Genomic DNA, 7841 nt, shown 5'->3' with positions numbered 1-7841 from the left:
ACATAAGTATAGGCCCCGTGGGGGTGTGCAACAGACTATGATTCCCTTCTTATCATGATGCATTTATTGTTCCAGTGTTGTGTTATGGTGTTGTTGTTATGCGTCTGTGTGTAGGAACAACTTAGCTTGGGATGTTTGAAGTAGTTTCCGCCTCGCGAGGCGCCTGCTTTAGGACTCGCCGAGCGCCTCAAGAGCTGCAAAAAATAGGTTGGGAGAATCATTTCCTAACCTTGGTCGCGAGGGTTGCCAGCCATGGCTCGTCGCTTTATGTCGCGATGCCCGAGGGGCACGGACTGGGAGGGGTGCTCCCGCCGCGGTCTCGAAAGAGAGAGCCTCGTGAAAATCAGGAGAGGAAGGACTCACGAGGGCACCCACGCAGCCCCCTCGCGAGGTTTGCGAGAGAGATAACGAGTCAGACAAAAAGCTGAAAACAGAGAACGAGGGAAGAAGATGACGGACAGAACTGGCAAAGAACACTAGAAGCAACTTTAATAAAGGTTCAAACAAGGAATAGCGAGCCAATTGCGGAAAGCAAATGAAAAGCCGCGTCCGGCACCTAGTGTAGTCCTCGACGTCTTCTCACCAGCGCGGAGCTAAGTGCTGCCACTGGGCTTGGGCGGGAGCCCCCGAGGCCCAAGGGCTACACTCCAGAGACTCCGGGGTGTGTACAACCCCACTCATTATTACGTGAGAGTGTCACGGGCGGCGAGCTTCACAGGCACTAGGCCTTCTTCATAGGCACCGGGCCTTTCTTCGGGCGGTGAGTTTCACAAGCACCGGGCCTTTCTTTGGGCGGCGAGCTTCACAGGCACCGGGCCTTTCTTTGGGCAGCGATCTTCACAGGCACTGGGCCTTCATCACAGGCACCGGTCCTTTCTTTGGGTGGCGATCTTCACAGGCACCGGGCCTTCTTCACAGGCACTGGGCCTTTCTTTAGGGGTAAAACTTCCGGAGGTGCTGGATGTTCCAGGCATTCAGGATGGGCACCCCCTCCTGAGTCTCCAGGCGCGCGGCGCTAGGCTTGGAGACGTGGACGACCCTGAACAGGCCCTCCCACATAGGTGAAAGCTTGTGCAGTCCTTCCTTGGAAAGCACCCGCCTGAGTACGAAGTCACCTACCTCAAGCGTACTCGGGCGGATATTGCGACAGTGATACCGCCGCAGTGCCTGCTGGTATCTTGTCGCCCGTAGCGTGGCTTCACGGCGGCATTCCTCCCCCAGCACAACGTCCATCCCCCGCATGGAGTCATGTCGCGCCTCATCAAACACTAGGACCCGCGTGGAGCAATGCCTGACCTCGTGAGGGAGAACCGCTTCTGCTCCGTAGACGAGGAAGAACAGGGTCTCGCCAGTTGGCTTGGTGGCGGTAGTGCGGATGGACCACGACATAGACTGGAGCTCATTGGACCAGCCCCTTCCACAAGCCTCCAGCTTCTTCTTGAAGGTCCTGGCCTTGAGGCCCCTCAGGACCTCCACGTTGGCGTGTTCCGCCTGGCCGTTACTCCCGGGATGCACCACTGAAGTGTAGCATATCTGTGTTCCAAGGTTAGCACAATACGTTTTGAAGAGATTGCTGGTGAACTGCAAACCGTTGTCGGTGATTATGCGGTTAGGGACCCCAAACCGGCTCACGAGGCCCTTGATGAACTTGACCGCAGAACCGGCTGGGATGGTGCAGACGGCTTCCACTTCTGCCCACTTGGTGAACTTGTCGATGGCGACGTAGAGGTAGCGGTAGCCCCCTGGCGCTCGAGGGAACAGGCCCAAGGTATCCAGCCCCCAGACCGTGAACGGCCACGAGATCGGGATGGTTTGCAGGCCCTGAGCTGGCTGATGGACCTGCTTGGCGTGGAATTGGCAGGCTTCGCGGGACTTCACCAGCTCGGTCGCATCGTTGAGTGCCGCAGGCCAGTAGAACCCACTGCGGAACGCCTTGCCGACGAGGGTCCGTGATGATGAGTGGTGTCCGCTGTCTCCACCGTGTATGTCGGCCAGCAGCTCCTTCCCCTGTTCCCTGGAGATGCAACATAGGGAAACGTCATTTGGCCGCTTCCGGTATAACTCACCGTCTTGGATGCAGTAGGCAGTGGCCTGCCGGGCCACGCGTTCCGCGTCTTCCTCTTTTTCTGGCAGCGTCCCTTTCATTAGGTAGTCCTTGAATTCCATGGTCCAGCATCCCTCCCGAGGCTCCATCGCCAAGAGTAAGCATGCTCCCGAGGTCGGGCCACAGGCTGGGGCTCCTGTGCCAGGCGGCTGAGGGAGTTCTTCCCGAGGCTGTGCTCTGCTTGAGAGTGATGGTGCCGCTAATGGCTTGAAGAGTCGCTCCTCGAAGACGCCAGGTTCCTGAGGCAGTCGCCTAGACACGCTCTTGGCGATGTCATCAGCCTCTTGGTTGGTGCCGCGGGGCACATGTTGCAGCTCCAACCCCCAGAACGGCTTCTCCATTTTGCGTACTTCTGCAAGGTATGCCACCATGTGCTCATCCTTCTGCTTGTACACCTTGTTGGAGAAGTTGACGAGGAGTTCTGAATCGCCCTTGATGATGAGGCGCTTTACTCCCAGTACCGCTGCAGCTTTGAGGTCTGCTATGAGGCCCTCATATTCTGCTATGTTGTTGGAGACCTTCTCGCCCTGCTGGAAACAGAGTTGTACGGTGTAATAGAGCTTGTCCTGAGTGGGGGATATAAGCATTGCACCAGCCCCCGTGCCCTGCCGCGAGAATGCTCCATCGTAGTACACGACCCAGCCATCTGGTGCCTCACTTCCTGGGGAGAGAGACCGATCCTCGCCCGCCTTGAGCCCCGGTGCTTCTGTCCATTCTGCCACAAAATCAGCAAGCGCGGCTCCCTTGATGACCCTGGTTGTGCTGAACTCCGACTGAAATGCCGGCAGTTCGATGTTCCACTCGGCGACCCTTCCAGCGGAGTTGGGGCTCCTGAGTACCCTTTCCAATGGGTAGGCCGAGACAACCTTGATGGGGTGACGCTGAAAGTAGTGCCGCAGCTTACGTGAGGCCACCAGGAGCGCAAGTAAGAGCTTATGAGGCATGGGGTATCGTGCCCTTGCATCCCACAACACCGTGCTAATGATGTAAACCGGATGCTCGACGAGGGTGGGTGTGCTGACGAGGCTTGTGTCCTCCGAAGGTTGAGACACTTCCTGAGACGATGGAGCCCCCAGCGCCCGGTTGCTTGATGCGGCCTCTTGAGCCCTCGGGGCGTCTTCCTGCTGAGGTTGGTCTCCGGCTTCCGTGGTTGTGGTCCTCGCGAGGCCTTCCTTGTCTTGTGTCGCCACGGCCGAGGCTGTGGCCGGTCGTGCCACGGTCTTAGCATGGCGTTCCTCCCGCATCGCCACCAGGGTTGCACTGGAGGAGTAGGGAGTGGCGGTGAGGTAGAGCACCAGGGACTCGAGAGGACGTGGTGCCACCATCATCGGAAGGCTGGTCAGATATTTCTTGAGGTCTTGAAACGCTTGGTCGCCCTCCTGTGTCCACTCAAACGGGCCTTTCTTCTTCATCAGCTTGAAGAACGGCAAGGCACGCTCCCCCAGCTTGGGGATGAAGCGTCCTAATGCAGTCATGCGACCGGCGAGCTTCTGCATTTCTCTGAGATTTTGTGGTGGACTCATGTCTTCGATTGCCTTGACCTTCTCCGGGTTGGCCACGATCCCCCTATGGGACATGAGGAAGCCCAGTAGCTTGCCGGAAGGGATGCCAAATACGCACTTCTATGGGTTGAGTCGCAAGTCCATATGGCGGAGGCTCGCGAAGGTTTCCTCCAAATCCTGGATCAGGGTCCTTGCCTCCCGAGACTTCACCACAATGTCGTCGATGTAAGCCTCGGCATTTTTCCCGAGCTGCCAGCCCAAGGTGATGTGCATCGGCCGCTGGAAGGTCGCGCCCGCGTTGCGCAACCCGAACGGCAAGCAACTGTAGCAGTACACTCCACATGGGGTCAGGAAGGCTGTCTTCTCCATGTCTTCCACTGCCTTCTTAATTTGGTGATAACCAAAAAATGCATCCAGGAAACACAGCAGGTCGCACTCGGCGATGGAGTCGACAATCTGGTCAATGCGGGTGTCGGTGTCAAAACCGGTGGATCTCGGGTAGGGGGTCCTGAACTGTGCGTCTAAGGCTAATGGTAACAGGAGGCGGGGGACAGGATGTTTTACCCAGGTTCGGGCCCTCTCGATGGAGGTAATACCCTACTTCCTGCTTGATTGATCTTGATGATATGAGTATTACAAGAGTTGATCTACCACGAGATCGTAGAGGCTAAACCCTAGAAGCTAGCCTATGATTATGATTGTTGTTGTCCTATGGACTAAACCCTCCGGTTTGTATAGACATCGGAGGGGGCTATGGTTACACAGAGTCGGTTATAGAGAAGGAGATCTACATATCCGGATTGCCAAGCTTGCCTTCCACGCAAAGGAGAGTCCCATCCGGACACGAGACGAAGTCTTCAATCTTGTATCTTCATAGTCCAACAGTCCAGCCAAAGTATATAGTCCGGCTATCCGAGGACACCTTAATCCAGGACTCCCTCAGTAGCCCCTGAACCAGGCTTCAATGACGATGAGTCTGGCGCGCAGTTTGTCTTCGGCATTGCAGGGCGGATTCCTTCTCCGAATACTCCGTAGAAGATTTTGAACATAGGAATCGTGTCCGGCTCTGCAAAACAAATTCCACATACCACCGTAGAGAGCACAATATTCCACAAATCTAATCTGCTAATAACTTTTCATAATGTGACATCACACCGCGGCCCGGTCATTATTCGAACCATTTTTCACAACCAGCTATTGCACATATTGCAAGGAGGTTTCCTTGAACCGTCTTGTCGAAGCAGAGATCATGTCCCCTTATCGCGGGATTCTCATCAATACAAGCGCGGGTAACCCAACCGCGCCATCAATTGTGGCGCTTGGGGAATAAGTGATTTTAACGGGCAAGTGGGGAGGCGCACAGTTTCTACTGCCTTTATAAAGAGATAGGGATTCCCCTTTTCTCACCCACGCCTTCTTCCTCCTTTGCTCATCCATTCTCGCACTCTCGAGCTCTAGCGCCCAAGTTCTCACCTTTTCCGTAAAGCCATTCCAGACATGTCCGGAGCGGGAGGCAAGTGGATGGCCTCCTCCATTACGGAGGAGGACATCATGAAGCTCCGGGAGGCCGGATACTTAGCCGCAGACATCGCGCACGAGAGGGTTGTGTTTCTCGCCCACTTCGTCCCTGGACTGGGATTTCCCCTCCACCCATTTGTCCGTGGGATCATGTTCTATTATGGGCTGGATTTCCACGATCTAGCCCCCAACTTCATCCTCAACATCTCGGTTTATCGTCGTGTGCGAGGCTTTCCTCCGCATCAAGCCCCACTTCGGCCTGTGGATGAAGATCTTCAACGTGAAGCCGAAGATAGTGGTCAGCCAGCAAGCAGAGTGCAGAGGTGCCATGGTGGGCAAGATGCCCAACGTCACCTGGCTCGAAGGCTCCTATGTGGAGATCGTGAAGGGGTGGCAATCGGGGTGGTTCTACATCACTGAGCCATGCGACTCCAACTGGGCGGCGGTCCCCAGATTTCAATCTAGCATCCCCATGTGGCTTACCTCCTGGAAAAGGAAGGGTTTAGCCTGGGGTGAGCCAGTGGAGCTGACCGAACTCCAGAACTGCGTCAAGAATATGATAAGCAAGAAAATCAAGTTTGTCAACGTGGTCCAGGTCTTGCTCTTCCACCGGATCCTCCCGTGCCAAAGACGGGCATTTAATATGTGGGAGTTCGACCCGGCCGAACACCAGACGTTGCGAGAGCTCTTCGATGCGATGCACAAGGACGTCTGGAAGGTGTTGTTCAAGGCCGCCGAGGTACCTCCTCCCGTTACCGAAGATCGTGGGTCAGCGCAAAGCACCCCGCCAATCCGGCAAGTCTTCTATGTTTTACAAGACGCTCCTTCCCCTAATATATTCGTGAAAGGAATTTAAGCCTTCCCACAAATCTTAAGAGGACTGGGTGGTGACAGCGAAGCGGGTTGACTGCCCAGCTCCACTACCTGAAGACACAGCGACGGCTCTCCTAACGGATATGTTGTTTCCGGCGCCCTATGAGGTACTGGAGAAGAAGGGCAAGAAGAAGGCCACGAGGACCAGGAAAGGTGTCCGGCGCAAGGTGGTGTCGGACTCGTCGTCCGAAGACACCGAGGCGCACTCCTCCAACAAAAATGAGGAGGAGGAAGAGGAAAACCCCCTCCCCCAAACCGAGGGGGGAGAAAAGGAAGGCCGCCCCCATCTGGGGAGGCCGAAGGGTCCAAGAAGGGAAGGACCCTCCCTCTGGACCACTCCACAACGGCCGCCTACAGCAACGAGGAGTGGCTACCCAGGGACAAGCCCCTGGCGAAGTCGTAAGTATCCGGATACCATAATACTTCTGGCATGTTTAGCTTTATGGCTTCTTATCATGTTAAGATATGTTCGTGTAGTCCGTCCAAAGCCCGCATTGACCTATCCTCCTCGGATGGGTCTTTGAGCTTGTCGGCGATGAACAGCGATTCGCTGCCGATGGCCTCCACCCCCCGTCCCGCGGACGACACTAAGGTGTTGTCTCAGAGGATACCGGGCCAGGGGGAGATAGTTCTGGAGGCGCCTCAAGGCGAAACCCCCGATGCCGGGCACATAGGGGGGAGATCCCCATGGATTCTGATGAGGGGGGCCGCAACAACTTGGCCCTCAGTCGGATACCGCACCGGAACCTCCCGTGGTTTCGGTTTCAGGCACGCAGCCCCTTTCTAAGGGGGGCGAGTTGCCTGTGCCGATGACCTCTGTCCATGCAGAGGCATCGGACAACTTGCTGGAAGTGCTTCGAGGTGCTTCCATTGATGAAGAACACCGTACTCTTATGAGTATGGTGATTGCGAAGGTTCAGTCCGCCAAAATTGGATTGACCGAAGCCTGCGCCAGCCTCCTAACAGGATTTGAGGTAAGTAATTAAATTATGAGAACATATCACAGTGTAGAAAATAGCCCCTGATGCTTTGTTTGGTGTTTGAAAAGAAAGGCCGAACAGAGGATCAAATAACCTCCACAGGGGTCTAATCATATTATGTCTATGTGAATGAGCAGGCGTTGCTGCTGGCCGCTGCTGCCCGTACTGCGGAGGTCTCCGGACTGAAGCGGGACCTGGGCCGGGCCGAGGAAGAGCTTAGCCTCGTGAAGTGGCAGCTCGAGGAGAACAAAGGTAAGTGATACCCCGTCTGAATGTCATGTAAAGGAAAAATTGTTGATGCTAATAGAAGCATCATGTATATAATAAGGGACACGACCGAAGTGGCGGCCCTTAAGAAAGCGCTGTCTGAGGACGAAGACAAAGCGGCCAAGGAGCGCACCGAGCACGAAAAACAGGAAGCTCGGGTTGATGAGGTCCAGCAAGAGCTCTAGGACTTCGTCAAAAAATTCGAGTCCTTGGAGCGTGACTCCAAGACGCAAGAGTCGGAGCTTGCGAAGGCCCTCCAGAGCGCACAAGACGCCAAGGTCGAAGCCTAGAAAGCACTCCAGGAGATTGAGGCGGCCAAGAAGATAGCGGCGGGTAAGGCATTCATTATGCAAAGCAAGCATGTGAAGGAGACTTTCCTTTTACTTACCCGAATTCGTAGCTCTCCAAGAGCATTCGCAGATCTGCCGCGCAGCATCTCGGATGCCTCAGAGTTCTACCGATCTGAGTAAGGGAGCTCGACAGATAAGTTATTTTGGTCCCAGTATATTTGGGCCGAACAGCCGATGCCTTTGAGCAACCAGTTGAAGCAACTAGTCGAACTTCACAAGGAGGCCGAACTGGCTATGAAGGACCTCA

Source organism: Triticum aestivum, chromosome 2B, assembly GCF_018294505.1.
Source record: "Triticum aestivum cultivar Chinese Spring chromosome 2B, IWGSC CS RefSeq v2.1, whole genome shotgun sequence".
NCBI classification, from domain to species: domain Eukaryota; kingdom Viridiplantae; phylum Streptophyta; class Magnoliopsida; order Poales; family Poaceae; genus Triticum; species Triticum aestivum.
Note: the sequence above shows the minus strand (reverse complement) of the source record.